At 38.6% G+C, this 23,019-nt stretch overlaps 1 protein-coding gene across 2 annotated transcripts in view; it reads left to right on the forward strand.

The window, feature by feature from the left end:
• Positions 1-23,019, forward strand: part of c34h12orf43 (chromosome 34 C12orf43 homolog) — a 204,655-nt gene that overhangs the window by 170,506 nt on the left and 11,130 nt on the right. The window lies entirely within an intron of this gene.

Genomic DNA, 23,019 nt, shown 5'->3' on the forward strand with positions numbered 1-23,019 from the left:
AAAATAGAAAATGAAACATTTTAAGTTGATTAAGCACAATACAATTGTGTTTTGGCGGAAAACTTAATATACTTGTGTTGTTTTAACAAAACATATCTTTGTAAAACGAACAGTGCCACAAATCCATTTTTTTTTGAGTGTACCTGTACAGGTATTCAAGGGCAGGCTCTAAGATGGTCTAGATCCTACCTGTTCGATCACTACCATTTTGTTTATTTAAATGGGGAGTCATCTTGTAAGTGTCATTGAAAGGATTCATGCATAAAGTTGATATTTGTTCAGAAGAAAAAGGGAATATTTTTTTGTTGTTGAATCTCATTATTATTACTCACACTGATGAAATGTCTTTATTTTTCTTAAGATCTAGTATGTTTTATTATACAGTTACACCAGTTATTGTCTTTTGGTTTTTACCGCTAGTATTGCGAGATTTAACGAGATCTTGAGAGACTATCGGGCCACAGGTACAATAGACACGCCCTCACATGCTCAAGACTTTCAGAGCGAGAGCCATTGTTAAGTCAGATTCCAAAGGCTAGCTATCCAGCTGCATAAGGTACTTGTTTTGTACATGTATAATAACTAGGGATGGGTACCGAAATCCGGTTCTTATTCAGAACCGGTTTTGTTCTTTGAAGAGAACCGGAACCGTGAGCAATTTCTAAGTTTCGGTTCCGAAATTGGTTCTGGTGCAACACGTGACCAAGCGCTGTGAGCAGCCTTGCGCCGGTGTTCTGAATATTCTGCATTTCCCGTAAAGCAGCGGTTCTCAATTGCAGTCCTCGCGCCTAATTGCTCTTCTGCACATTTTGAACGTTTCTCTTAGCGCTTCAGACATTTGTTCTATTCGAACATAAGTGCCCTGCGAAGTGGACATCACAGGATATTCAGCCATGATTCCAGTTTGAAGCGAACGTAGCTATATGTTCCAATCAAAGTGCATTGAAGTTAGCAAGACGTGAATTTAAATTGTATTGATTTACAGAGGTATATGTCACAGTTGTCCATGTTTAAAGACGCTGCACAGCACAAATCAGTGAATGAATGTTTCGATGTGAGGTAAACTTCAACAGATTTCCCCTGCGCAGGGAGTAGGGAGCAATGAACAATTGGAACACAGTTCATGCACGGAGTTCATTTCTAACGAGCTGATTATCTGAATCAGGTGTGTTAACAAAGAGAAACGTGCAACATATGCAGAGCAGTGGGGCGCGAGGCCTGGAATTGAGAACCGCTGCCGTAAAGGATGTCACGAACCGAATAACAGACACGCCTCCCTGCCTCTTTAGGCTTGTTCGACTTCATGGAGCTCTGCGCAAACCGATCGTCGGCTGACTTGAAGCAGTGCATGCCGGTTAGAAATTTTGTCCGACTTGATACTGCGCTGACGCCACGTGACTGTGACGTGTGCCATCAAAGTACCGCGAGAGTGATTCGAGAGTAGCCGGAGAACTCAGCCAGCGCAGCTTCTGAAGAGCAGCTGCACAGGTTCTGATGACGACACAACTGATCCACGATTGGCTGGATTCACTGATGACACCGATGACGTGCATTTCAAGTTTATTGCGAGTCGACTTCAGTTTCAGAAATTCTCATATGGACTTTTAAAACAGTTCAATACATTTGTATGTCGTCTTCATCTTATAAATCATATTTATTAAATATTGTTTTACTGTATTTACTTTATATGTCAATATCAAGTTTGTGTATGTTTATTTTGCATGACTTCCTTTTTTATACAGACCTTTTACAGTATTCAGCAGCATAACCTATTCGAATGAGCATTTTTAATAACTAAAATGTTAATCTTGGGGAAGTCGTGGCCTAATGGTTAGAGAGTCGGACTCCCAATCGAAAGGTTGTGAGTTCGAGTCCCGGGCTGGCAGGAATTGTGGGTGGGGGGAGTGCATGTACAGTTCTCTCTCCACCTTCAATATCACGACTTAGGTGCCCTTGAGCAAGGCATCGAACCCCCAACTGCTCCCCGGGCGCCGCAGCATAAATGGCTGCCCACTGCTCTGGGTGTGTGCTCACAGTGTGTGTGTGTGTGCGCATTTCGGATGGGTTAAATGCAGAGCACAAATTCTGAGTATGGATCATCATACTTGGCTAAATGTCACTTCACTTTCACTTTCTTAAAAACATACAATCTAATGTGGTCATAAATGTATGCTCCTATACATAATACATTATGTTCCTCCATTTGTTTGGTTTCTTCATATTGTCTAGTTTATTTTGCTGTGTTTATAATTCACCTGCATGTGGTTAGCAAACTGCTAACAACCTGCTGTAACTTCAACTTAAGAACTTGACAACATTCTGTTCACTTTCAAATAGTTGGTCTAAATCACAATATAAATCCAACAGAATTGTGCTTTTCTGTATATGAAAATCAGTGGTGTTATGTTTAAAATTTTAAAAAAGCTCAGCAGGAGGATACTGTAAATCTTGTTGCTGAAACCTTCTTAAAAAACACATACCATTACCCACCAGGGAATTTTTTTATAGGTTACTTTTATCATTTTGTATTAGCAGAAACACCCATGTCATACTGCTAAAGTATATATCCAATATGTTATCTTGTTTTGGAAGACACCCTTCCAAAACACCACTTATACACACATCTTAAACGCGATCAAGTAAGCAAACGCCACGTGATCTGCCATGACTGACGTAATTGCAGCAAACTACGGGGAGCCACAACGTGTCCGGCTTCATATCTCCGTTTGCAGCTCCTCCCCACCTGCACGCGTCTACTCTCGCCGATCGGTTGCATCCAGCCGCAGCCGATGTCGAACACACCTTTTAATTACTGAGCACATTGATTCCAATGACGCACATCCACAAACTCGTTGCGCTGTCCCGTCTTTAATTGCCGAAGTCAAGTCGGACAACATTTCTAACCGGCATGCACTGCTTCAAGTCAGCCGACGATCGGTTTGCGCAGAGCTCCATCAAGTCGAACAAGCCTATTGTTTCCCACGACTGTATGTGCACTCGCGCCACTGATAACTGCACATCGTTTTGTCTGACTGTACATCTAACGGCAGCGCGCTGCCGCCACTAAATTACATTATATTTGTCCTATATTGTCATTTATATAGTACATACTGGCTTCAACTTGCACCACTAAATAAATAGACTGCTATTGTTATGCAAGTATGAGGGTTAGATTATTTAGTGTACAGGTCATTTCAAGAGTGATAAACAAAGTGATAGAAAATATTTATTTTAATGCATTTTAAATGTTTAAAAATGTGGAAACCACAATGCATCACACCATCTCCTGACTGCATAATTATTTGTAAAATAGGGACTTTATGGAGAGTGTGTATACATGTTTAAGTTTAACCGTTTATATTTCATTAATTAAGGGAAATTAACAAGTGTCTCAGGCCTAAAGGGATTATTTGGCCAACAAGCTTATTCCTGCTTGAAAAGCAAAACGTTATTGATAGTGTAAAAAACATCAACTTTGAAACACATGCTGATTGATGGACTAGCATTACTCAACATTACTTACTACCTTCCAGCAACGCTTCATTCAGTGAAGGTAAAATAGTAAAAAACATAGTTCATTTAAATGAAACCAGAAGCCAAACCAGAACATTTAAAAAATACCCCACCCTACTTATGAAGATCTGTACAATGTAATATATGTTGCATTTTGACATTGCCAACCTTTAAATTAAGTTGACAGTAAACAGTATTGAGCATTGAGTATTGTGCATTTTTCCTTACCACTATTTCTTAATAATTGTTTAATGATTTTATTGAAACCGGAATCAGAACCGGAACCGTTAGGTGGAACCGGAATCGGAAAATTTCTAACGATTCCCGACCCTAATAATAACTGTAATTGTGAATTTGTGTTATGCTGATTATACTGTTCAATGTACACAGCTAGAAAATGCACAAATCGATATTCGCCTAAAGACCTCTGAAGTGACAGGCGGCCACGAGGTAGTTGTACAATTGTGTGTTAGCAAACCAAAATGGAGTGTCTAATTGCACTGTTTACTCTGTCCTGTAGTTTTCATGGAATTTCATCGCATCTGAGAAAGCTAATAAATGCGCCCGTACTCGAGAAACCGTGTGCAGTGTTGTCATTGAAGAGTTACATAGTGATGTCCGATTCGTGAACGAATCGTTCAATTTAACCGGCTCTTCTTAGTGAACCGGTTGAACCAGTTCACCAAATCGAACTGAATCGTTTGAAACGGTTCACGTCTCCAATAAGCATTAATCCACAAATTACGTGATTGACACTCCCTCTGAGCCAGAATAAACCAATATCCCGGAGTAATTCACTTACTCAAACAGTACACTGACTGAACTGCTGTGAAGAGAGAACTGAAGATGAACACTGAGCCGTGCCAGATGACGAACGAACACTGCTGGAGCAGTTCTCGTTCTCGAGTCAAGAGCCGGTTGCATCGGTCTTCGGATCACCAGTACACTGAACTGAGAATCGTTTCTGTTGGACGCGTCCGATTTGAGAACCGATGAGCTGATTCTCGTTCTCGAGTCAAGAACCGGTTGCATCGGTTTTCGGATCACCAGTACACTGAACCGAAAACCGTTTCTTTCGGACGCGTCCGATTTGAGAACCGATGAACTGATGCTACTGCGCATGCGTGTAAAGTATTTCGGAAAGTGTGATAAAAGATCTATATACAGTTTTATTATTATTTTTTTAAGATGAATGTTTCTAATCTGTATATTGTAGATTATGTATAGGCCAGAGAGGGGTTTCAGGGAAGTTGGACAATAATTAAAGACTCTATGTTTAATAGGAATAAGGGATGAGTTATGAAATATGTGTACTGTATTTATAGTTAATGATGACACATTCACAAATTGAGTTTGTAGTAAACAGAACATGCTGATTATACTGAACTGCAGCACGTGCCGGTTAGAGTGATTCTCCTTCTTGAGACAAGAACTGGATACATCGGTTTTCGGATCATCAGTACACTGAACCAAAACCGTTTCTTTCGGACGTGTCCGTTTTGAGAACAGAGGAGCTGATGATACTGCGCATGCGTGATTCAGCGTGAAGCCGACTGACTCACAGCGCGTCTGAACCGAACTGATTCTTTTGGTATTTGATTCTGAAATGATTCTGTGCTAATGTTATGAGCGCGGGTAAACCGAGGGCTTGAATGAAGGTATGAAGGGGCAATCTGGCGAAACGTAAGTTCATTTAATAACAAATACATCGGAATGGTTTATGGAATGGTTCAAGACTTAAATCCTCATATGCACATTATTGCTGTTACTGTATTTGGGTGCGTTGTTGCAAAACTTAATTGTAAACTTTTCATGATTATGAGGTTTTTAACTGACTAAAGTTATGATAACTGACTTTATATATTTGAATGTTTGATAGACGTGACGCCATTACGTCATCGCCAATGACATCATTACGTCGAGTGTAAAAGAACCGGTGAACCGGTTTTTTCAACCGGTTTATTGAATGGAACCGTCCGAAAGAACCGGTTTGCGGAAAAGAATCGAACTTCCCATCACTAGAGTTACAGTGAAAACTCGCCCAGCCCAGCGCAGGTGAGAAGCTCGAGTTGAAGACGGCAGCTACAGTGGGTCGCGGTACCGAGATACACCACAAGGTGGCGCCATTACACCAGCTCATCGCTCCCCATCAACAGAGCTCCGTCAATAAAAGTAAATGAAAATGAAGTAAAGTAGAAAATAAGTAAAAGACTGTGCTAAATGGAAGTTAGAGTGGTTTAAGCCAAGTTAAACTTAACTAAAGTTATTTCATAGCACATTTGCTTAAAAGTTCTTGATATCTACTTCATTTTATGGTTATCTTTTGTTTTCATTACTGAAGTTTTTGTGCATTTTGTTTGAAGTTAAAAGTATTGAAAGTTTATTCAAGCTATAAGTTAACATAGCCTGCTGATTAAGAAGTTGTATAATCAAAGGTTTACACAAAACAATAGTAATCTTAATGCAATATTTAAGCAGAGGTGGAAAGTAACGAATTACATTTACTCGCGTTACTGTAATTGAGTAGCTTTTTTGTGTACTAATACTTTTTAAAGTAATTTTTTAAATCTGTAATTTTACTTTTACTTAAGTATATTTTGTTTAAAGTATTGTACTTCGCTACATTTTAAAAAACATTATTTACTGAGTAAAATTTAAAAATAAATAAATAAATAAATCGCTCCCTGGAAACTACGTCAGTAAATAATGGGCAGGAGGGCAAACTGGCGCTAAAATCACAAGAAAGATGCAGACGGTCAAAACAGGCGTTAGTGGTGCAGACACCGCTGAAAACGAAACCCCGTCATATTCTGAAGTTGAACTCGAAGGAAATGAAGTGAACCCATGGCCATATGTATGCTCTATTATGCAGTGTAAGCTGTACTTGCCTAGGAAGACCAAACTAGCAGCTTATAAAATCTCGACAAGACATCAACCCTTCGCAAGAATGTAGAGGTAAGCTAAATAATTGCATCGTTGCATTGGTGGTTAAAATGAAGCTTTGACATTTTAGCAAGAGGTTTTGCACAAATTAGCCAAAAAGACAGTGGTGAGGAGTGTGCTATATATATCGTCTGCGATAATATCATATTTTTTGTTTTAATGATGTGCGCGCGCATTTATAGTGCGTTCTTTCACTGTGTGATTCAGTCTCCTAAAGTGCATTTAGAATGATCACAAAGTTTAAGATATAGGGGCAGAAAATTCACATATTTATATAATTTCATATATTAAATCAAAATCACACAAAGAATGCCGTCTTTTCCACCAAAAATCATCATGAATATATACATGAATACATATATATAACAGTTCAGTAAACAAGTTAATTAAGAGACTTGCGTTTTAGACACCATATTGCCTTTTTTAGCTCTATTTCTACAACAGAAAATAATTCCAAACACAGCCACCAAAGCACAGTTTTGCGTCTCTGAGCAACGTGACAGTGTTTCGTCCCTGAATGAATCAACCGTTTAAATGATTCGGTTCAATCGCAATGACTCACTTATTAACAGTGACTTGCTGACACATACTGGCCATTTTAATTTCACATTTAAAGTATCTTTTGATTTTTTTAAATAATTAATTTCTTATAATTTCAAATGAGTATTCAACATTTTATGTCTTGTATATCAAAACATTATTCATGCATTTGTAACTGCAGGTTAAATGCATTCTTGTCCTGCACTAAACAGTGTAATACATCTAAATGCCACTTCCAATGAATCTTCTGCATTTCCTCTGCATTAAAAGATGAGTTTGTTGATACTGATTTGCCTGGTAACAGCCCAAATGTTTTATTTTTCTAAATAACTGATTCCTTTAATTAAAAACAACTAGTTTGAGATTAATAGACCTATCCCAGGGGTGTCAAACTCAGTTCCTGGAGGGTCGTAGCCCTGCAGAGTTTAGTTCTAACCCTGCTCCAGCACACATATCATGTAGTTTTCAAATAAACCTAAATGATTAGATTAGCTGGATCAGGTGTGTTTAATTAGGGTTATATCTAAACTGTGCAGGACTGTGGCCCTCCAGGAACTGAGTTTGACACCCTTGGCCTGTCCCATTTTGACTCCCTCCCACTGTTAAAATGTAACTAAGTAATTTTTACTCTGAGTAAATTTTAAATGAGCTACTTTTTACTTTTACTTGAGGTGATTTTTAGACTGGTACTTTTACTTGTACTTAAGTAAAATTTCATTAATGTAATGGTACTTTTACTTGAGTAGAATATTTTTGTACTCTTTCCACCTCTGTATTTAAGGCACATATCCACTAATCTACATACCACTGCATATTTAAATTTACACTGAGTTAAAACAATTACATCTGACTAGACATACAAAATCAGTGATGAACCCAATGAAAAGAACTGCTCTGAACCAACTACTCAACCTGAAGCAAAGACTTGCAAGAGCGAAAGAACAAGAACATTAACCGAAAAGGGAAAAGAGCTTCAAGAAGACAAACTCAAAGCTCTCAAGTGCAGATACAAGGTTGTTTATGAAAAATGGAGATATGAGGCAAGATTAAGTAAAGTAATACTGACTGATACAGCCACTGAGAGTGAGTTAGGTGAGTTGATAGATAATGTTAATATCTCTTGCCAGAATGAACAAGCCATATACAATGAGATCCGTCAGATACAAGCTCTTGATCCAGATATGAGATTCAAAGTAGATGCATGTACGTCCCTTTCAGATTTCATTGCTAAAAGGGCTAAAAGATGGCTAGAGGGACATGCTGAAGAAGACAAAGAGCCATGGCCAGATGTTGGATCAGGCTTGGAGTCAGAAAGATCCAAATCAAAGTCAAAGTCACAAAGGTCATATTGTAACTCAGTTCTCTCAAGTGCGCAGTCAATTAAAAGAGTGGAAGCAGCAGCATCTCAAGAAATATTGGCTGTTATGGAGGAACAAGAGAGACAAGCAAGTACAATTCAAAAATTAGAAGTTGAAACCAAACAATGTGAACTAGAAAATTTGATAAGACAGCAAGCAATAGAAGAGCAGCGGAGGAAACTTGAACGTTTGGAAGAAATCAAAAGGTTGACTCCTGCCAAGGCCAGAGTAAAAATCTACAATGCGGCTGAAAACAACTGTGAGAGCCGCAGCTTGTCGTGCAGCAATAAACTGGTGAGTGAATGTCATGCAGTTCCTGTCACACCACTTACACTCTTCCAAATGCCACAAGTTCTGCATTTACCCCACTCGCTAATACAGCAATCACAAGTCAAGCTCTCAAAAGCCTCAAGTCCATCATTCATTCCTCAAGCAACATCAGTCCCAACAGCTGTCACACAACTTCAGCAAAACTCAGATTTGGTCAGCATATTGGCAGAAGCTATAAGTGTTAATCGTCTTCCAACTCCAGAACCGGCATTGTTCATTGGAGATCCATTAAAGTTTAAGGACTGGCAATCGTCATTCGAAACCTTAATCGTTAGAAAAAACATTCCCAAAAAAGAGAGACTCTGCTACCTCAGAAAGTACCTTGGTGGGCCTGCAAAAAAGGCAGTTGAAGGATTTCTCCTGGTAGGCACAGATGAAGCATATGACTCCGCTTGGCAATTGCTGGAAAAGAGATTTGGTTATCCCTTCACCATCGGAAAGTGTTTCAGGGACAAGCTCCATAGTTGGCCTAAAATAAGCTCCAAAGATGGATGTGAGTTGAGAGAATTTGCAGACTTCCTTAAAAGTTGTGAAGCCGCAATGCCACATATAAAGACATTGGAAGTTCTCAATGATTGTATGGAGAGTCAAAGGATCTTGCTGAAATTACCAGATTGGCTTGTGTCTAGATGGAAACGAAAAGCAAAGGAGATGAGACAAACCAATGGAGATTACCCAGATTTCCAGACATTTGTGGAATTCATGTCAACAGATGCAGACTTAGCTTGTGACCCCATAACATCAATACAGGCACTCAAAGGTTTGGAAGCTGATAAACCGAAACACTCAAGAAACCAAGTCACTCAAGCCAAAACTCTAACAACAAACTCAAGTAACTCAAGTCACAATGTTGTTAAATGCGTATTTTGCAAGAAAACTGGTCACTCTTTCGACAAATGTCGCAAGTTTGTAGAAAAGGCTGTTCAAGATCGTGTCAAGTTTGTACAAACAGAAAAGCTTTGTTTTGGATGTTTAAGGACAGGACATCACTCAAAGAAGTGTGACAAGAGAAGCACATGTGGTAAGTGTCAAAAGAGACATCCAACATGCCTGCACGGTGACAAATTCACGGAACGTAAAGGAATAGCTCCTTTGAAAACGTACAAGTCTCAAGACAAGACAGGCATTCAAGTAAAGGTTGATCATAAAGACAAAGATGCAGCTGCAATTGCAACGACCAATAGAGTTGCTCAAGAGAGCCCAAGCACTTTGACATCCTCTATATTACCTGTCTGGGTTTCATCCACAAAGAATCCAGGTCAAGAAGTACTGGTGTATGCTCTCCTCGACTAACAGAGCGATACATCTTTCATCTTGGATGAAGTAGCCCAAGACCTTGACACAGACAAAAGCAAAGCCAGTTTACGGCTATCGACGATGTCCGCCAAGTTAACAGTTATACCATGTGAAAAGCTGTTAAACCTACAAGTAAGAGGATACCATAGCAAGCAGAGGATTGCATTGCCACCAGTCTTCACAAGAGAGTTCATCCCAGTGAATAAGTCACACATCCCAACGTTTAAGACGGCCTTGAAGTGGCCTCACCTCGAAAGCCTGGCAGATAAGTTACCTCCACTGCTGGAATGTGAAGTTGGCCTACTTATTGGCTACAACTGCCAACAAGCCCTTTTACCAAGAGAAGTTCTGGCTGGCAAAAACGATCAACCCTATGCACAACTAACGGATCTTGGCTGGAGCATCGTTGGTTGTTCTTATCAAGTACACAATCAAAGTGATGCTATTGGCACCAGTCACAGAGTCATTGTGCGTGAAGTAACCCCCACAATGGAACAATCCGTTGAGCTTAAGCAAGAAGTGCACTTTGTATGCAGAACCCAAGTGAAAGAAGTCACTCCACTGGATGTGATAAAGGCTCTGGAAGCAGATTTCGCTGAGCACACAACAGATGACAATCCAGTCTCCCAGGAAGACATACTGTTCATGTTAAAGGTGAACAAAGGCATAAGGCAGAAGGATAATGGTCATTATGAACTCCCACTTCCTTTCAAAATAGACAATCCAAATCTCCAAAATAACAAACAGTATGCAGAACGCAGACTGTCTTCATTGGAACGTCGTCTCAGAAAGGATGAGAAATACTATAAGGATTATGTCAAGTTCATGGATGAAATCATATCTCGTGGAGATGCAGAAAGGGTCCCAGAACAAGAGCTGGACATCAAGGCTACTTGGTACATCCCACACCACGGGGTGTACCACCCCCACAAGCCCGACAAGATCCGCATAGTTTTTGATTGTTCAGCCCGTTTTCAGGAAACCTCTCTCAACGATCACCTTCTGACCGGACCAGATCTTACCAATGCACTGGTCGGAGTGTTATGCCGATTCAGAAAGGGTCCCATAGCCATAATATGTGACGTCGAGGGAATGTTTCATCAATTCCATGTCATCAAGGAACATCAAAACTACTTTAAGATTTCTCTGGTGGGACAAAGGTAATCTGAACTCCAAACCAACAGTGTACAGTTTGAAGGTCCACCAATTCGGGGCAGCTTAGTCCCCTGGATGCTGCAACTTCGGACTCAAACATCTCGCAGAACAAGTCCGAGATAAGTTCAGCAAATAGGCCATCCAGTTCATCCAAAGAGGTTTTTATGTCGATGATGGACTCGCTAGCGTAACATCAACTGCTGAAGCCATACAGCTAGTTGAAGAGTCAAGAGCCCTCTGTAAGACAGGCAATCTCCGTCTGCATAAATTTGTGTCAAACTGTCGAGAAGTGCTTGCAGCAGTCTTAGTCAAAGAAAACCCGCTAACAAGGAGAGGGGTGCTCTCGACAGTTGCATCAGTCTATGACCCTCTTGGGTTCATTGCTCCGTTTATACTGATTGGAAAGCAAATACTCCAGGCATTGTGCAAAGATAAAGTCAGTTGAGATCAGGATCTCCCTGAACACATCCTGCCACAATGGGAATCGTGGCTTCGAGACCTGCCCAAATTAGCAGCTCTAAAAATCCCACGAAGCTACTCACAAAACATTGCCATTGCACAATACGAACTACACAACTTTTCCGATGCTAGTCTTAACGGTTATGGTGCTTGCTCATACCTCAGAGCAATAAGCAGAGAAGGACAGATCACCTGCTCACTCGTCATCTGTAAAGCAAGAGTTACACCCATTAAACAATCAACCATCCCAAAGCTCGAACTGTCTTCCACCGTGACTTCATTCCGCAACGCAGATGTACTCAAGCAAGAACTTGAAGTTGAAAATCTCCTACAGTTTTATTGGACTGACTCACAAGTTGTTCTAGCTTATCTAAACAACGACGCCAAAAGATTCCACACATTCATTGCAAATCGTATCCAACAAATAAGACAAAGCAAAAGTCCCGTCCAATGGCAACATGTCATCTCCGAAAGCAACCCGGCTGATCATGCCTCGAGAGGCCTAAATGCAACTCGGCTTAAGGACTCAAACTGGTTACAAGGACCCACGTTCCTTTGGCAACGAGATCTTCCAGACAGGGAAGAAATAGTGGGAGAAATACTCGAAGCAGATCCTGAGCTTCGTAAAGGTCACACACATACTATTCAGACAAAAGAAGCAAACACCTTGCTGGAACGTATAAAAAAGTTCTCAGACTGGTCAAGAGCAGTAAGAGCCATTGCTCGACTCAAAAGATTCATCAAAGAGTTCAAAGGCTCACAACAAAGCTTCTGATCTCGAAGAGAGAAATGATACTGAAATCTTCATTATCAAGCAAGTGCAAAGAGAAGCCTTTGCTGAAGAAATACAGAAAATAAGATCACAAAGAGAAAGTACTCTACACAAGCGCAACAGACTTAAACAGTTAAATGCTTTTCTGGACAAAGCAGATGTTCTCAGGGTGGGAGGACGACTATCCCAATCAGCCTTACACCATGAAGTCAAACACCCCGCAATTCTTCCTAAAGAATCTCATGTGTCAGCCCTACTTGTCAAACACCACCATGAACGTGTACACCACCAAGGGAGAGGCATGACTCTAAATGAATTGCGTGCAAATGGGATATGGATTCTAGGATGTGGAAATGTGGTATCTTCGCACATCTATCAATGCGTGAAGTGTAGAAGATACAGAAGAGCTTCAGACGTCCAACAGATGGCAGATTTGCCAGAAGTGAGAACAGAAACAGCTCCTCCGTTTACCTATTGTGGCGTTGACTGTTTCGGCCCTTTCATAGTAAAGGAAGGACGAAAGGAAATCAAAAGATATGGACTACTGTTCACATGCTTATGCTCACGAGCTGTGCATATTAAAACTCTAGACGATCTAACAACAGATGCCTTTATTAATGCCCTTCGAACTCTCATAGCAATAAGATGCGACCAAGGGACAAACTTTGTGGGCGCCAGGAGAGAGTTTGCGGAGTTAATGAAAGGAATGGATCAAGAACGCCAAAGAAACATTGGATGCGAGTTCGTGATGAATGTCCCAGCAGCGAGACATATGGGAGGCGTCTGGGAACGTCAAATTCGAACAGTACGAAGCATACTAACTGCAATGCTAGACAAGTCCTCAAACAGACTCAACACAACAAGTTTAAGAACATTTCTTTATGAGACAATGGCAATCATCAATAGTAGACCACTTAGTGTTGAACATCTCAACAATCCCACTGGTCCAGAACCACTTACGCCAAATCACATATTAACAATGAAGTCATCAGTTATTCTCCCTCCTCCCGGACAGTTCTCCAAAGAAGATTTGTATTTGAACAAAAGATGGAGAAGAGTACAGTTTCTTGCAAATGAGTTCTGGCAGAGATGGAAGCGAGAATACCTGTTAAATCTCCAACAGCGACAAAAATGGCAGAAAGCATCACGTAACCTACAAGTAAATGACATAGTGATTCTGCAGGATGACAATGCACCAAGGTGTAAATGGAAACTTGCTCGTGTGATAGAGACATTCCAAAGCACAGATGGAAAAGTTTGAAAGGTGAAGCTGAAGACTAGCGACACTACTTTTGACAAAGGAAAACCACAGACGAGACTAATACACATAGAAAGACCTATTCACAAGGTTGTGACTAATCGAGACTGATAAAGTTCATACACATAGTTAAGACTCAGACACTTCTTAGAAAATCACAATGAAAGTTTTGGTGATTTTGGTGGGAGTGTAAGTGTCATTGAAAGGATTCATGCATAAAGTTGATTTTTGTTTAGAAAACAAGGTAGCTACGAGGTAGCTACATTTATTTTACAATTGTTTGTTAGCAAACCAAAATGGAGTGTCTAATTGCACTGTTCACTCTGTCCTGTAGTTTTCACGGCATTTCATCGCATCTGAGAAAGCTAATAAATGCGCCCGTACTCGAGAGAAGTGTTGTCATTGAGGAGTTACACATCTCATTTATCACCAGTAAAATATGGAATGCCATAAGGATCTGTCCTAGGTTCCCTTCTATTTTCAATATACATGTTGCCTCTTTGTAATATTATTAGAAAATACGGGATTAGTTTCCACTGTTATGCTGATGATACTTAGCTATATATCTCAACGAAACCAGATGAAACTTCTAAATTATCTAAGCTAACAGAGTGTGTTAAAAATGTAAAAGATTGGATGACCAATAATTTTCTCCTATTAAATTCGGATAAGACAAAGATATTAATTATTGGACCAAAAAACAGTACACAGAATCTTGTAGATTACAATTTGTAACTAGACGGATGTACTGCTACTTCCTCTACAGTCAAAAATCTGGGTGTTATATTAGACAGTAACTTGTCTTTTGAAAATCATATTTCCAATGTAACAAAAACTGCATTCTTCTATCTTAGAAACATTGCCAAGGTACGAAACATGTTATCTGTTTCTGATGCAGAAAAGCTAGTTCATGCATTCATGACCTCAAGACTGGACTATTGTAATGCACTTCTAGGTGGTTGTCCTGCATCTTCATTAAACAAGCTACAGGTAGTCCAAAATGCAGCAGCTAGAGTCCTTACCAGGTCAAGAAAATCTGATCATATTACCCCAATTTTACAGTCTCTGCACTGGTTACCTATTAAGTTCCGTATCAGTTACAGATTATCATTACTTACCTATAAGGTCCTAAATGGTTTAGCTCCTGCATACCTAACTAGCCTTCTACCACGTTACAATCCATCACGCTCCCTAAGGTCACAAAACGCTGGACTTTTGGTAGTTCCTAGGATAGCAAAGTCCACAAAGGAGATAGAGATTTTTCAGATTTGGCTCCCAAACTCTGGAATACCCTTCCTGATAATGTTCGAGGTTCAGACACACTCTCTCTGTTTAAATCTAGATTAAAAACACATCTCTTTCGCCAAGCATTCGAATAATGCATCTCTTAACCCTTTCATGCATGAATTATGATAGCCTCAGTCAGGATTTTTTTCCTATGTGTTTTTATTGCTCTTAGGGCATGAAAAACAAGAATTGATTTTTATTTTATTTTTTTACAAATTTTTCAAAGAGATCTTCAGATGTCCACTTGAGTGGACAGCATGCGGTTGGTTTAAACTGAAGATATACTGTATTAAAAATAAGACAATAATCAAACAGATAAAGTATGTGAATTTAACAAACTAATCAATGCAATTATATCAAATAATGTGAAAACTATAAAATATATGCAAAAAATATAAATGCAAAAGATTGCAATGGCTTCATACAACTTCATACAAGTTGCACTTCGCGTATCTATGATATCAGAACATTAGGACGTGATTCCATCAGAATTTTCTACAGCCTGTCAAGGTACAACTGTGGAAACCACTCAGATGCTCCCTCCAGTGCACCAGAGTATGGATATTTACCCTTATTAGCTGATAATTATGATTATGTTCAAGATGGACATGCACATTTCTATCATAGCCCTCCTCTGAGAAAACCTAGCGATAGGTTTTTTCAATCTCATCTGAAATGATCAGTGTTGGGGGTAACGCATTACAAGTAACATGCATAACCCATTCAGATTACTTTTTTGATGTTACAAGTAAAGTAATGTGTTACAAGTAACATGCATTACCTAATCAGATTACTTTTTGATCTAACAAGTAATTAACTACAAGTAATGTGCATTACCTAATCAGATTACTTTTTGATGTAACGAGTAAAGAAACGCATTACAAGTAACATGCATTACGTAATCCGATTACTTTTTGATGTTATGAGTAAAAAAACGCATTACAATAACGCACATTACATAATCAGATTACTTTTTGATGTTATGAGAAAGGAAACGCATTACAAGTAACATGCATTATGTAATCAGATTACTTTTTGATGTTATGAGTAAAGAAACGCATTAAAAGTAACATGCATTACGTAATCAGATTACTTTTTGATGTTATTAGTAAAAAAACGCATTACAATAACATGCATTGTAAAATCAGATTACTTTTTGATCTAATAAGTAAATTAATGCATTACAAGTGTCATACATTATGTAATCACATGACTTTTTTCGATGTCAATGAAAATTACATTCTAATAATACAAATATATTTATTTACAGTAGAAAAAGTCAATGCATATTAAGTTTTTAAGTTTTAAATTTCAGAAACAATATTCACATTATAATTATGAATTGTAGCTGAAATATAGCCATTGCATGCATGACGTCCACTACAGTGGACATGTGATTAATCAGAGTTTTCTCTCAATCTAAAATCAAAACTTGGAAAATTTTACTGTGATATGACTCATTAGATATTGCTTTATGCTGCAATATTTTTTTTACCTACAAGAGTCTCCTAGGATAGAAGGAATGGGTGGATATTCTGGAGCAACTTGGCATGTCTGACTGACCCTTGGCCATCTTGGTTTGGAGGGGGAAAAAATCGAAACACAAAGGCTTGCCACTTGGTTGCAATTTATAGGATGATGCACCAGGGTCCAATGAAGAGATTGATGTGCAACTTTGCCATAAAAACCCGTGCAAATTCAAGAAAATGCTTTTTTAATAGCTGTCCACTGTAGTGACCACTATGCGTGAAAGGGTTAAATTGTGACTGCAGTTGCATCTGATCAAATGCGCATTCTTATTCTTTAGCTTGGGTTAAACTAACTAATTTTACTTTGTTGGAACAGCAGCTATGCTAATGATGTCTCTATTTGTTTCTATGTTTTGCTACAGGATTTACTTGTATCAATTTTTCAGAAAAATCCTGTCATACATGCACAAACTGACAGTCACCACTTATAAGCTACTACTAAATTTTGTAGAAACGTAATTTTCTGTAAAGTTGCTTTGTAATGATTTGTATTTTTAAAAAGAGCTATACAAATAAACTTTAATTTAATTTAATCATCCTATGAAGGAGTAATCATAAGAGTAGAGAAATATGCCATATGCTTTAGGGCAAGATTGATTTTAGTATGTTTAGATATATGAATGTTTGTAACTCGTCATTTGTTAAGACCAAGGCCAATTTTGTAAATGTTTTGTTAAAATACCACTTTGCTATGCTACAAGCTAACAAATCCATTATCTAAATGGAACAACTATATGACCATCCTGAAAGTAACTGCTATAGCCTCACATTGATGGTCTACAATGTCACTGCATGGATTCACATGAACATGTTTCACTAGTGCTTAGAGATAATGTCCAGTAGGAAAACAACCATGCTTGTACCAGTCATGATGATTTAGTATGGAATAATTTCCAGCCTTACCGAGTGTTTATGTGACCACAGACAGTAAAGGGCTGTAACAAGTGTGTGACCACACAGGGCCTCGCACCACTACACTGCAAAAAGAGATGACACATTGTGCAGAGTGCAATGTGCAAGTATGCTCAGGGACAACATGTTGTGTCAAATTTGGCAAATTTAGATTTGCTCTTACACAAAACTGCACGCTCAGATACAGACTGTTCAAGCCTCTCCTCTCAATCAAACGGTGTCCCGTCTCTATGTGATTATGTGCTATATATATATATATATATATATATATATATATATATATATATATATATATATATATATATATATAAAATATTCACACCTGAATTACGCATTGTCAAAGGTTATCATTATGCACTTTTAAAAAGTAGTCTCAAAACAGATTTGTGCAGGGCATTTCCTTGATTTTTTATTGTTGTATTTTTGTTTTAACATAAGTTATTGTGGCTACTTTGTCTTACTATATCTCTTTTATGTTTGTATTTTGATCTTTTCTGCAAATGCACATATGCATCTCTCTGTAAAGTAGGCTACTTTGTAAACATTGTTTTAAAAGGTAAATAAAGCTTTAACCAATCAGACCTCCACAACTGACCATTGAAAATACTACGTGAAATATGATTGGCTGAGTGAACTTAGCCTGGAATTCTTTTGACAACTAAAGATGGATCCTTGATTTCTTTCCAGTTATTGAAATGTAGCCTATAGAAAAGGCCAGGAATTAGGTGGATGATTTTTTCATAACCTCTGTTTCTTCCACGGTGCTCTCTTCGCTGCGCCGTGACAGAATCCAGACAGCAAACATGAGTCCAGCAGGGAGGTTCCTCGAAGTCCGCCAGGGAGATCGGAGCATCGAGGATTATGCTTGGGACTTCGTGGTGTGGCTCGGTTGTCAGCTACAGAGAAGACCTGTCTAATGGTCTTCTTCTGGGGAGGACTAGCCGAGCCCTTTAAATCCTTCATGCCATACTGGCACCACGATGAGACGCTGGAGGACTATGTCTACGACTACGTGGCTCTGCAGTTGAGTGTCTCAGCCATCAGGGTGGGGGTGCTTACCCAGGAGGTTCCCTGCGAGGCGGCGGGGCTCGCTTCAGGCCCTCACAAAGCGGCAGATACTGCTCGCAATTCCCTCGAGGCTGCGGCGGCATCCGTACACAGTTCCCCCGAGTTCTCTTCCACTACACAGGCCTGGCCCTCCATTCCTCCCCCTGATCTACCTCCATTCCGCCTCTCTCCGTGATTTCTTATTCTGGAACGTCTGGAATCCATTCCTTAGAGGAGGGGTCCTGTCATGAGTCCCGACCCGGTGTTCCACCACCAGGGGGAGCCTCTTCCCTTTCTCCCAGACTCATTTACCTTCACTCAGTACACCTGTTCACATATTCACACACGCAGCTGTTCCCCATTGTCACGGACTATATATTGTCGTCTCTCTCACCTCTCTGCCTGTCTGGATTAATTATTTGTTGATCGTGTATGTGTATTTTTTAGGGGTGTAACGATTCACTCGTTTTCTCGATGCATCGATTACAAACCCTGACGATGCATATGCATCCATCTTGAAACATGACTTTTGAATCATGAATCGCCGATCTCAGACAGTAATCGATTCAAAATGCTAAGAATTGAATGAATCGTGATTTCTAAAGCGATTCTAATACTTTCAAAATATATAGACATTAAGTTACTATAAGCACAAATTAATGGAGACATTGAACAGTGTTCGTGAATCGTGCCTCTAATCTGTCCTTCACGCGCTCCACTATTTACCGCCTGAGACTGTCACAGGATTGCGCTCGCACTCCGTTCGTCTCTGACGCAGCTGACGTGCGATCTATAGGATTTGTGGCCAGTAATACTAAAGTGAAGTAGCTTTACTTTTCTGTAGTTTGTCAATGGCTCTCAGCATCTTACCAACAGCGTTACCTGAGCAGTCGAAAACTGTATTTATTCCATGGACGGAGCAGAAATGTAAGTGTCTAAATCATATGCACAGTTTCATTGAATGATAAATATGCTTAAACAATGCGGATAAACCGAATGTACGAAGGAAACTGTTAAAATAATCACAGAATTAATGAAGACCTTGAAATAAGAGCAAAGGTTTATCTGAAAATCAGATGCATGAAAGTAGGGTTTGTAGCTTTAGCAAACAGACATCTGGTGCATTTTCTTTCAGGATCATCATTCGCTGATGGAGAGTAAAAGTTAAACAGCTAGCCTACTATATCATTTTATTTTGTGAAAATGAGATAAAGAAGTTTTCACACACAAAAAGAGAAGTGATCTCACTCTCATAGACGTGCCAGCCTTTATCTGCAGCTAAACTGAATAAAAGCAGAATGAACTGATGAAACTTTAAAAAAACCCACAATAAATAAAATTTATGAATGATGCAGTTCTAAGTGACATTTAATTACAGAACATAAACTATAAAGTATATATTCTACCTTATTCTGTGCAGAAAATTTAAATAATTGCTAATTAAATGTAGCCTAGTATAGAAAACAATCATAAAATTGCCATTAGAAAAAAAAATATTGATTACAAATGATTGATTATTGTCCAGTAGTGTAATTGATTTCTTACAGCTAATTAAAAGTAATAAAAAATAAGAAAATTCCTTGTAAAAATAAATGAAAATAAAAATTAGAATAATTATGAAAATACATAGGCTACATAAATAAAATTATTGTATTTGATATTTCTGTCACTTCTGAAATGATGGCTATGCCCCTGGTGTGACAAAATGTTAGCCTATACATAATACTCTTTAAGCTCTTTTTTAAAATCTTGCATCACATACATTTTTATGTATGCCATTTTGCATCATTAAACTAGCATTTAACAATGGACAAAAGTTTTTTTTTCTTCTCTCTCTTCCCTATGGTTCTCTAACCATAAAGGCTGCTGTAATTTGCCCCCCCTGACTAAGCATTTAAAGATTTTAGGGGAAACATTTAAATAATCCTGTGAATGCACTTAAAAATGCAGAATCAAATCGTTATAATCGAATCGAATCTAATTTAATTGTGAATCGAATCGAATTGAATCGTTCTAAATTTGCAAAAATCGTTCTTGAATCGAATCGAAAACCTATGAATCTTGAATCGAATCGCATCGCTGCCTTCCCAAAGATTCACAGCCCTAGTATTTTTAGTTTCAGTTTATTAAAAATGCTTTCCTGCATTTGGACCCAGACTCGGTTTCTTCCACGGTGCTCTCTTCGCTGTGCTGTGACAATATTTATTTTGTCAAATGTTGTTAGGGTAGAGAATAATGAATGCACAGAGGCACAACAAAATGTTCTAATTTTCAATTTCATAAATTAAATTTAGATGATTAAATGACACAAATATCTTGTAATGCACTTACAACTATTAGCTACAGTAAAGGATACATTAAAAAGTGTTACCAACATCAATTACACCTTGGACGATTGAAAATCATACACAGTCAAGACTTGCAGATAACATTTCTCATAACATGAGATCAACTTATAAGATAAAATGTCAGATACAAGATAAAACTTTCCAAATCAGAAAACAAATAAACATTTTAAATTGGTCAATTACAGTTAATAAAAAAAAAAAACTATAGTATAAACCATTGCAAATTACGTTATGCTTTCTATTTTCTTTCCAACAGATGATTGAAATAAATGTATTATTGTATGAACTAAAATACTTTAAATCTACATAAAAAGAGCAGAATGCAAAATGTATATGACAATGATAAAAAATAAACATAGAAACCTGAAACAACAGAATTCTTTAATTTGAGTATCCATATGTCTCTGTGTGTTTGTGTGTCATATACTTATCACTTTATAGGCTGCTTCATTTACTCTTTTTTTTTTTTCTAACTCAATAGCTCTCAAATGCAACCCGTTGTAGAATCACTACTGTCTCTTTATGAATGGATGGGATAATCATGCCAGACACTGCAGAGTGATATATAGCAGTAGAAGCTCAGTCTAGGATTGTCCTGGGATTTTAATACATTGATGTGTATAGTGAGAGAGGCAGGCAAAGGTAACCTGATGTAACTGCTTTTTTTTCCTTTTAGCTTCTCTCAACCACCTTTATCCCATCTTTAGCTTGCCATTAAGAGTAGAGCCCTGCACGGGCCTCAAATTTTGGTGCTTTTACAACAGGAGCGATTCCACAATGGGTTGCATTTAAGAACTATTGAGTTAGAAAAAAAAGAGTAAATAGCCTATAAGGTGATTAGTATGATGACACACAAACACACAGAGACATATGAATATAGAATTCTGTTGTTTCAGGTTTCTATATTGTAGGTTTATTTTTTTCATTGCTGTATACATTTTGCATTCTGCTCTTTTTATGTAGTATTCAAGTATTATATTTCATACAATAATACATTTATTATTAAAATAGTACAGTTTTGTATGTTATGGCAAAGTGATTATATTTTGTTTAATTGTTTTTTATTAAAAACATTAATTTTTTTTTTTTTATTAAAAACATTAATTTTTATAGGCACAAAAGTAATTCTATATACAGGTCCTTCTCAAAAAATTAGCATATTGTGATAAAGTTCATTATTTTCCATAATGTAATGATAAAAATTAAACTTTCATATATTTTAGATTCATTGCACACCAACTGAAATATTTCAGGTCTTTTATTGTTTTAATACTGATGATTTTGGCATACAGCTCATGAAAACCCAAAATGCCTGTCTCAAAAAATTAGCATATTTCATCCGACCAATAAAAGAAAAGTGTTTTAAATACAAAAAAAGTCAACCTTCAAATAATTATGTTCAGTTATGCACTCAATACTTGGTCAGGAATCCTTTTGCAGAAATGACTGCTTCAATGCGGCGTGGCATGGAGGCAATCAGCCTGTGGCACTGCTGAGGTGTTATGGAGGCCCAGGATGCTTCGATAGCGGCCTTAAGCTCATCCAGAGTGTTGGGTCTTGCGTCTCTCAACTTTCTCTTCACAATATCCCACAGATTCTCTATGGGGTTCAGGTCAGGAGAGTTGGCAGGCCAATTGAGCACAGCAATACCATGGTCAATAAACCATTTACCAGTGGTTTTGGCACTGTGAGCAGGTGCCAGGTCATGCTGAAAAACGAAATCTTCATCTCCATAAAGCTTTTCAGCAGATGGAAGCATGAAGTGCTCCAAAATCTCCTGATAGCTAGCTGCATTGACCCTGCCCTTGATAAAACACAGTGGACCAACACCAGCAGCTGACATGGCACCCCAGACCATCACTGACTGTGGGTACTTGACACTGGACTTCAGGTATTTTGGCATTTCCTTCTCCCCAGTCTTCCTCCAGACTCTGGCACCTTGATTTCCGAATGACATGCAAAAATTTTCCAAAAGTCCAGTGCTGCTTCTCTGTAGCCCAGGTCAGGCCCCAAGGTCTGGAATCGGTCCTTCTCCACAATCTTCCTCAGGGTCCGGTCATCTCTTCTCGTTGTGCAGCGTTTTTTGCCACACTTTTTCCTTCCCAGAGACTTCCCACTGAGGTGCCTTGATACAGCACTCTGGGAACAGCCTGTTCGTTCAGAAATTTCTTTCCGTGTCTTACCCTCTCGCTTGAGGGTGTCAATGATGGCCTTCTGGACAGCAGTCAGGTCGGCAGTCTTTTTTAGTCCCATGATTGCGGTTTTGAGTAAT

This window comes from Carassius carassius, chromosome 34 (assembly GCF_963082965.1).
Source record: "Carassius carassius chromosome 34, fCarCar2.1, whole genome shotgun sequence".
NCBI lineage: Eukaryota > Metazoa > Chordata > Actinopteri > Cypriniformes > Cyprinidae > Carassius > Carassius carassius.